Raw genomic sequence first — 9,847 nt, forward strand, 5'->3', positions numbered from 1 at the left:
AGGGCAAAGCCAAGCCAAGCCCAACCCCACTTCCGTCCTAGCAGTACAGTAGTACGTCCACTGTGTATCTTCTGCATGCATGAAAAAAAAGAGAGACAAACTGGCCCTGCCCTTGCCCTCCTCTCTCTCTCTCTCTTTCTCTTTCTCTGCACAAAGAGACACGAGTCGCAGACGAATCGGAATGAGAAAAAGAAAAGAGCATGCCGCCGATCAGATAGGTGAGAAGAGGGACGAGAAAGCCGCTTTGCATCGGAGCCCAGCCCAGTCGCCAGTCTACCTATTCTGTGCACTGTGAACAGTGGAGCTTCAAAAAAACCAGCACAAAAGAGAAAGCTACGCGCGTCCATGACCATGAGAAAAACCTGCACTGCCACTCCACTAGGACTAGGAGCAAAAAGCACAGGTTGCGTTATATCCATCTTCCATCCACGCCTAGGGCTCTACTAGTCTAGGCCAAACAAGAGGGGAGCAGTACTATTGTAGCATACCATAGCATAGCTGCTGCTGACAAGCGACCGGCGGTGTGCCACACGCTCACACAGACAGACACAGCGCGCATCAGCGATGCGGGCGGGGGCGTACACGGTGCACCAGTCGCTCACCGCGGAGGCGGCCGCGGCGCTGCAGCTCTCGCTGGGCCTGGCGCGCCGCCGCGGCCACGCGCAGGTCACGCCGCTGCACGTCGCCTACACGCTGCTCGGCGGCTCCGAGCCGCCCCCGTCGTCGTCGTCGCCTCGGCTCTTCACCACCATCGCCGCGTCCGCGCCGGCGTACGGTCTCCTCGTGCGCGCCTGCGCCAGGTCCCGCCGCCAGACGCACCCGGCGCAGCAGTGCCGGGCGCTGGAGCTCTGCTTCAACGTCGCCCTCAACCGCCTGCCCACGGGCACGGCCAACGCGGGGGGCTTGGGCTCCTCGCCCTCGCCCGCCACCTCCTTCGCGGCGTCGCTCCTCCAGCAGCAGCCCGCCAGCCCGACGCTGTCCAACGCGCTCGTGGCCGCGCTCAAGCGCGCGCAGGCCAATCAGCGCCGCGGCTGCGTCGAGCTCCAGAGCCAGCCGTCGCCGCCGCCGCCACCGCCAGGCCAGCAGCCGCACTCCACCACCTCCCCGAGCCACCAGCAGCAGCAGCCTGTGCTCACGATCAAGGTCGAGCTGGACCAGCTCATCGTCTCCATCCTCGACGACCCCAGCGTGAGCCGGGTCATGCGGGAGGCCGGCTTCTCCAGCGCCGCCGTCAAGGCCAGCCTCGAGGAGGAGAGCGCCGCCATGCTGGCTGCCCTCGGCAACCACCAGGTCCACCACCACGGCGCCTCCTCGACGCCGCCGCCGCCGCCGCCGTCCTCCCATCATCCTCCCACCGCGGCCGGATTAGTACTACCGCCTCGTCACTTCTTCCTGCTGGACCCTTACGGAGGAGGAGGCTTCCCTGCGCACGCCGGTGCCTGCAGCGGCGCGCCGTGGGCAGCGCCCTTCCCGAGCGTCCACAGCCGCCACCCGCCCGAGCCCGACGACGTGAACTCCGAGCCCCCATGCGAGGCGGAGGCGGAAGACGTGAGAGCGATCGTGGAGGTGATGACGCGGCGCCGGGGGAGACTCCGACGAGCCAACCCCGTCGTGGTCGCCGACTCCGCGCCCGCCGCCGAGGCGTGCGTCGCCGAGCTCGTGCGGCGGGTGGAGCGAGGAGGAGACGTCCCCGACGAGCTGCGCGGCGCGCGCGTCCTCCGCCTCCACCTCTCCCGCGCCCGCGTCCGCCTCATGACCCGCGCCGACGCGGACGCGTGGGCGGCCGGCCTGCGCCGAAGCGTCGCCGGCAGTAACAGCACCGGCGCAGGCGGCGGCCTCGTCATCTACGTCGGCGACATGCGCTGGGCCGTCGACGACGGCACCGACGACGACGACCACGCCCGCGGCCTGCAGGGGCCGTCGTCGTCCGGCTCCTACAGCCCCGCTGCGCACCTGGCCGCGGAGCTCGCCCGCCTCCTCGCCGACCTCCGCCTCCGCGCCGCGTCGCGCGCCTGGCTGCTGGCGGCCGCCAGCTATGCCACCTTCATGCGCTGCCAGCGGTCGTCCCTGGACGTGACGTGGGGCCTGCAACCCGTGTCCGTCCCCGCTGGCGCTGGCGGCGGCGGCGGCCTCGGCCTGGAGCTCGGCCCTCGCGCTGCCACTGCAAGGTGACAATGCATTAATCCACGTGGCTACTGCATTGTTTGTTTGTTTATTTTAGGGCTCCTTGCTTGCTTTTGGTTCACTTTGCTGTGACTGATGCGTTGCTATCTGTCGGCTGCCCTGGTTGCTCTCTTTTGGTCTCGTCCGTTCTGTTTGGAGTTTGGATGGACTGCCTGCAGGCTGCAGCCCTGCACTCACTGGAAGGGGATACCGGATACCCCTGAAACCATTGCTTTAGCCATATATCCATTAGAGTAGAGTAGACGTATGTAGCCTGAAATAATCGGAAACTACTAGTGCACGTTACGTATCATTTTTCATTCCGTTAGCAGGATTCGCAATCTCCAATGCAAACAATCTGATTGTGTGATGTCTATACGCAACACTGAAGTCTAGTTGCATCTGTTCTTCCTGTTGTGTGCTATGCGGTCTTAGCAGGCCGGCTGCTCAACGACCTGCTCAGCTCCCTCCGCTGGATCGTGCACCAAGAGAAGAGGATGGCGTGCCAACGCCGACCCTGTGCGCTGAATGCGCCGAACACTACGAGAGGGAAGCATCGGACGTGAGAGCCAAGGCAGCAGGCACCGATCTCGCGCTGACCTTCTTCCCTGGCTGGCCGCACGCGGACGAGCCCCAGACGTCGCACAAGGTACAGCAATGATAAACAGGATTAAAAAAACAAAGGCAGAAACACACACACGTACGCTAGCATGTGCTGATGAAAAAAAATTAGGAAGGATCCGTTCTCATCTGAATAATAATGATGACATCCATCGTTTTGATTAATGGTGCAGGATGATCTGATGAAGCTCAAGTGGAAATGGAGCCGACTCTGCCAGCAGCGGAACCAACCGGCCCGTCGTCCGTGCAATGCAACCACCTCTAGCAACAGCAGCAGCAACCCAGGCCTGTGCTTGAGCTTTGAGGAGGCTCCCACCACCTTCCAATGCAGGAGCAACAAGATCGAGCACCAGGGCGTCAGGACCACCCTGAGCCTCCTCCCGGACGCCGACAAGTCATCCGACGAGGTCCACCGCCACGGGAGCGAGCCCAGGCCGGCGGCGCCGCAGCAGGAACCAGACGTGGCGGGGGCAGCTGAAGCTGAACCCAGTGGCACGAAGAAGGTCGGGGTCCCATGGTTGCCGTCCGGCGATCTCAAGAGGAAGGCGGAGGAGAGTGTCGTCCGGAGGCCGAGCGAGTCCAACAAGCGCCGCTGGAAGGGCAGCGGCGGCGGCGGTGGCCTTGACCTGAACCTACGCGCTGACGACGACGAGGAGGAGAGTGGTGGCGGTGGCAGCAGTGACGACGACGAGCTCGTTCCGGCGAGCGACTTGACGAACGACGGTGAAGAAGCAGCAGCAGCCAGCGGTGATGCGACTGACAGCTCCGGTAGCCGTCGCCAGGCTGCTGTGAGTGTGACCGACCTTCGACCTCGATCGCTAAGTGGTTGCGGTATTGATGGTGCCAACGAGTGATGGAGTCATGGAGATGCTTGGATGGAGCAACAGGCGGTCGTTGCTGCTTGCCGACTTCAGAATTGGCGGGAACGTGTGGAGAGGGGAAGCAGAGACGTTCCTGCGTATATGTATGTATATATGGGCTCTGGGGGGCTTCCTGCTCGAATAGGCGACATGCATGTGGGCTCGGCTCGTTTGGCTCCCAATTTTTGTCCAGCTATAATGCACGATTATTATGGCTCGAACTACCAACGAAGATCGCTCAACACGCCATCTCTTCATTTTGTTGCTTGTTTCCTCGTGGTAGTACTCTTGGCTACGAATATATAAATAAAAAAAGCTTAGGGTCGATCACTGGCGAAGCTAGGGTTACATAAGAGGCTGAGTAAAGGCGTGTTTGGCATGGCTGCTCCAATGGAGTTAATTACCCGCAATTGTCACCGGTTATGAAAAACAATTTAAACTCTGGAGCAGAGCTGCTCCACCCAAAGGTTTGGAGTAGAGCTGCTCTGGGGTGGAGCAGAGTTATGCCAAACACACCCTAAATTAAATTTACTCAGAGATTAGATAGTATCAAAAATTATTCATATAAAACATGCATTTTTAATGAATCGCTTAAAAATTATGCTGATTATTTCTAACATGAGATGCATTTTTTTATCGGAACCATGGTGCTATTGTAGTATTATCAAGTGTTATAATAACTTAGGTCCTGTTTAGAAACGATCAGTTTTTAAGAAACCAATTTTTATTTTTTTAGCTAGAAGAGGCTAGCTTCTTAGTTTTTAAAAAACCGTGAATCCAATTTCTATAAACTAGGGCATAAACTGGTACGTTTTGAACCACACCTCAGTTTCCATAAACCAGTTTCTTAACAACTGGGTGGTTCAAAACAGGCCCTTAGAGCATCTCCAACAACGTGGCCTATAAAAATGCCCCATAATTTAAAAATAAGTATATTTTATAGAATTTAGGGCACTAACAAAACATTCCGCTCCAACAGTAAAGCCCCAAATCTAGATTATAGGGCAGCCCACTATGGTGTAGTATATTTGAGTCACTTGAGAGGGTGCCCTATAGTTTTTTGACAAAATTTTATGAAATGAGACACTGTTGGAGTAGTTTTTTCTGTATAGAGCTCCATATTTCAATTTAAGGCACTAGTTTGAGGCATTGTTGGAGATGCTCTTTGTGTAACACAATATCACACGATTAAATCATTAATCTAAAACTATATTCCGCAGTTTGCTCTTAATTATTTTTACTGCAGAGAAGGCTCTTCCTTCTGATGCTCTAGAAACCGGTAGGCGGCAGTAATAAGTTCAACTCGATAAATTTGTAAACTAAAGGAAAAACCCATGTCCTTTTGGGTTTCGATCACTTTGCGGCTAAACTTTCATACCCATACAACAAGAAACGTAGGATGTTTTCTGACATGAAGATTAAAAGTTTTTAGTTGACTTCTTGTTACTTCACACTCACCATCCAAGAAATCATCATCACAAACTCTAGCAAGTCGAGCAAGCTTGTTTGCGCCAAATTTAGATAACATTATTTTTTTATTGAGACATGATAAGCAAAAACAACAGATCTCCGCTTGCTTTTACCAAACCGACAATTCGTCTTTACACAAATTTTAGCAACCGCAACATAGAAAATCTTAGTTCGATAATGATGAATGTTAGTAATAGTAAACTCTTCACGCCACGATATATCTCTGACCAGTGTTTCATCATATATATATCCAACACACTAGAATAGACTTGTCATTACAAAACTATTGCATCTCATCGAAGCAGTTAGACCTTAGGGCATGTACAGTGGTGTTTAATGTGGAGGCTCTTAAGGTGTTTAAGGGGGTTATTTGCAAAAAAAATCTTAGAGCCGTCTCTCCGTGAAGAGACGCCTCTGGCTCGTAAACCAAGTAGCAACAGACGCCTCACTTCCCACTGTACGAATTTGTCGTCTGTTCTATCGATCTGATGCTATACAAATACATTTAATTCTGTATTTATTAATAGACTACGTTTATAGACACTCCATTGTACAATAGAGTCTCTTAGTTGTCTCCTGTGCTTGGAGAACCGTTTTAGTGTCTCTCCACTGTACATGCCCTTATGTTAAGGTTCCTTCACCATTTATGTCAGGTTCGGTTGCATCCGGATCGAAGAGAATTGAGAGGTATTAATTCCTCTTCTATGCAATTTTGATTTTGACTAGTAGAGAATTTAATCCTCTTCGATATCCTAACTAAATAAGCCCTTGTAGGGATCACAACGCGTCACATTTTTTTAGGACATTCTACCATAAAAAGATATTGCATAAGTGTAATTATGTTCTTATTAATAAATTTTAAAGTTAAACATAATCTATAAAATGACTTAAGATTTATAACCCAAAATATAGGTGTTAAAAATATGTTGTGATAAATTTAACAATCCTTATTTAATATAAAAATATTGATTCTTACTAAATTTAGGGTAAACTAATTTTTTTAATAAACATAGTGAAACTCAAAGTGATTTATTTTTTGGGTAGCTAGTCTTGCCCGGTAACCGTATGACTAGAATTATACTACCTACGTTCACAAATATATGACACCGTTAATGTTTTTTCGAAAACTTTAACCACTCATCTTATTCAAAATATTTATTCAAAAAATTAAAATTTTAAGTCGAGTACAAACTATCTTAAGTGATAAAATAAATCAAAAAATAATAATTTATTATTATTTAAATAAGACGAATGATTAAATTTTTTTTAAAAAAAAATCAACGGGTGTAATATATTTATAAACGGAGTGAGTAATTACTATCGGTATAGCTGTATGCCCGTATAAGTTCACTCGGCAATGGGTCTGTTTGGTTCAGCCTTTTTTTGACCAGCTTTTCTGAAAATCTGGCTGTGGGAAGAATCTGAGTATCATTACGATTACATGTGAAGGAAGATAAAGTTGTTCATAGGGCTTAAGATTTAAAAAGTGACAGATTTCTACTATTACAACGACTCAACCGATTATGTGTTTATGTTGATTTCGGATGGTTTTTGCCCCCAACGAATTTTATAGAAGCTGACTGAAAAACTAAGCGTTTGACAGTCCGCAGCAGTTTTTGGTGGCCAGAAGCTGCCAGAAGACCAAACAAACAGGGCCAATGTGTGACAGCGAAAAGAGAATCGCGGCTTCCAACGCAAACAAAAAAGAGCGCAGGCAGTGGGGATAGCAAATTTCCTTTCTCTTTGTTTCTTTTGTCATCTGCCGTCTGTCAGTCTTTCACGCCTCCTGTTGCCTACCCTTTTCTTGTTTGTTTGCGAGAGAGCAGGCACGCTGGGAAAGCCAAAGAAAAGACCGTTGGAATTTTGGAGCGCTGCGGTGGCAGTGGCTGCCCATACCGACTGACTGACTCACTGACTGACTGACTGTAACGGGGCTGTATATCTACCCGGTACGCACTGCCATTATCATTCTCCATTTCCGTAAAACTACTATATTAAAAATAGACAAGATAATTTTATTCTCCTAACCGTTTTCTAATAGCCTTTTTTATTTTGTTTATAGTCACTAAAACTAGAGATGGCAATGGCCACTGATCAGCGATTCTCCGTGGACAATTCCTTCAGTAGGGCTATTTTGGAGCCACAAAAGCGAAAGATTCTGTCACTTAACTAATTTTACCCTCTCTAATGATCCGCGGAAGGGCAGATTAGGGATGACATCAGATAAGACATCAGCAATGGAAGCCTTCTTATTTCTGACGATGTTAAAAAGATTTGGACATTATTGCTCTTTATTTAAGGGAGTGGGTTAGCAATGGAACAGTGGATGTGAATCATGTGAGTTCCGAAGAACAGCTGGCTAACATCCGGACGAAACCATTGGGCCGGATTCGGTTTGCAGAGCTGAGGAGGCAGCTAGGCGTCATCAGGATTGATGATTGACAAGATTAAGGGGGTGCGTGAATGTTGAATAAAGCATCGTAGCGTCCATGTGAATCATGTCAAGTAGCGTGTCACCATGCATGTTAGGTGCATTAGTGTGCTAGTTATCTGTTCAGCATATTTTGTAATAGCGCGTAGATTCAGGGGTGTGCAGAAGATTGCACCTTGCGCACGCCGTGACCGCGTCAATAGGGCCTCATCCCCGTTGTGGGCTTGCAGTCTTGCACGCAGTGCATGTCGCACGAGTAGCGGTAAAAGCTCACATCGTGCAGCTGCAAGACATGGCGGGGGAATCGGATCGGATCTCAGGCCAGAAATGCATATGAAAAGGTTGCGCGTATTACCTCCTCTCCGTGGTGATCGCGCTCCAGCGTTCCTGCGCCACCTCGCACCACCAGTCTATCGCATCGCCGGCCGTCGCGTTCTTGCGCCAACAGGGACTTCCCAGACCCAGTGGTCCGCCACGCCACGCGGATATCAACAGGGACTTCCCAGACCCAGTGGTCACCGTCATGGAGAGGCGCCGCCGCCGGAGGCTAGCTCAACGACACGCTCTACGCCCTCCGCAGCGTCGTCCCAAACATCACGTACGACGGTCACCAAGCCATCACAGCCATACAGTACAGCGAGCTGGATCGCTCGATCGTTTCGCCTGTTCATGCAAGCTAGCTTCTCTGTGGCGGAACTGAATGAATGAGCTGCAGATGGACAAGGCGTCCATCAACAAGGACGGGACGCCATCGAGTACGTCCTACACCTGCAGCAAGCTGGAGCGGCAGCTGCTGGCCGAGAGGTAGCCCTCCTCGACGCTTGTATGTGCTTACTGTTGGATTTATGGTCCATTAGAGAAATTCAATTAAATCCTAGAAAATCTCAATGTCCATGAGGATGGTGGAACCAATAGTAAGTACCACATTGCTTGTTTAAGTGGAGCGGGAATAATTTATATATGTGGAGGCTTTCCTCTTACTCCAAATCATGGTTGAGAAAAGAGATGACGGAGTACCACACATGTGGGGTACAATTTCTTTTTCCTTTTTTTATTTTATTTTTTGTTGCTTGGTTGTATCCGTTCACAACTAGATCGTGACATGAGTCCTTATCGTGTCATGAATAGATTGTGACGCGAGTCCCTATCGGTTCGTGAGATGTGGAGGTGATTCTATACATTGCGCTTAACAACCGCCACCAAAGATATCCCCATACACGAGTTGGGTTTTGCCTCAGCTTACTGATCGCGCAACCGCTGTAGTCTTGACCCAAGCGTCGACATGCATCTACAATCTAGACATCAGGTCTACAGAACCCATCACCTTTGAGATCCTGCACCGAGAGAGGGTAAATAAGGTTTTTGGGAACTTTACACGACCGATCTCTTTCTTCTCAACGACTAATAGTGGCGGAGCTAGCCAACTATGGAAACCTAGGCACCTCCTCCGCACCACAGATGGCGCCTGCCTCCCCCTCTTCTTCCTTCCTCCATCCCCTCGCGTGCCACTTCCTCCCCTCAGCCTCGCCACTCGAACACGATCGTAGTTCCTCTCCTCATCGAACGAAGAAAATAGCACAGGAGGAGCGCAACCATGTGAGTGTTGCGGCATATGGAGAAGAGCACGAGCACCATGTTGAGCTTAAGAGTCTTCGTGGCACCCTTGGCAGTGGGAACATATCTAGTGCACATAGAACATTGGTGCACATGGTGAACATATTAAATCATCACCACTCATTTTAGATCTAACGTCTCTAGTTGTTTGGTCTATTTTACTAAGGACACCCTTCAACGTGGTGGTGTGTAGTGGTGGGAGGTGTTATTTATAAATTGAATAATCAACTAGAGACGTTAGATCTAAAATGAGTAGTGATGATTTAATATGTGCACCAGATATGTCTTGGCAGTGGGCCTCATCACCTGGAACGTCGTCGTGAGCCAGTACTGGATGACCTTCCACACGAACAGCGTTGCCATGGCCGCGAACCGTAGCACCAACACCCTGGTGCGACTCCAGTTCTCCTTTGCTGTCAAGCGCACCCATGCCACCGCCTTCCGCACGACCCAGCTCCGAGGATGATCGCACGGAGCCTTCTAGCGATTGTCGTCGACGCTGCAGCCACCATCTCCTCCTCGGTTCCTCCTGATACTGTCAGCATACTGTCGGCGCGGAGATTCTAGGCCGGGCGTTGGCTCCGCCGTTGACAATCGTCACCAACATCGCCATTGTCGCTTCAGCATCTTCATTCAGTTTGTCCAATCAGTATGTACCATCTGGTCTAATCTTGTACTATAGTTTATC

General features: G+C 50.6%; 2 pseudogenes across 2 annotated transcripts; both read left to right on the forward strand.

Annotated features, from left to right (window-relative positions):
• Positions 1-242: 242 nt before the first annotated feature.
• LOC103627148 (SMAX1 pseudogene) lies at positions 243-2,174 on the forward strand (annotated as a pseudogene). Its single transcript, NR_161274.1, has one exon. The product of NR_161274.1 is annotated as an SMAX1 pseudogene (transcript).
• Positions 2,175-2,197: 23 nt separating this feature from the next.
• LOC109939559 (SMAX1 pseudogene) lies at positions 2,198-3,862 on the forward strand (annotated as a pseudogene). The gene is made up of 2 exons (NR_161275.1): positions 2,198-2,812; positions 2,958-3,862. The product of NR_161275.1 is annotated as an SMAX1 pseudogene (transcript).
• The last annotated feature ends 5,985 nt before the right edge of the window (positions 3,863-9,847 follow it).

Source organism: Zea mays, chromosome 5 (assembly GCF_902167145.1).
Source record: "Zea mays cultivar B73 chromosome 5, Zm-B73-REFERENCE-NAM-5.0, whole genome shotgun sequence".
NCBI classification, from domain to species: domain Eukaryota; kingdom Viridiplantae; phylum Streptophyta; class Magnoliopsida; order Poales; family Poaceae; genus Zea; species Zea mays.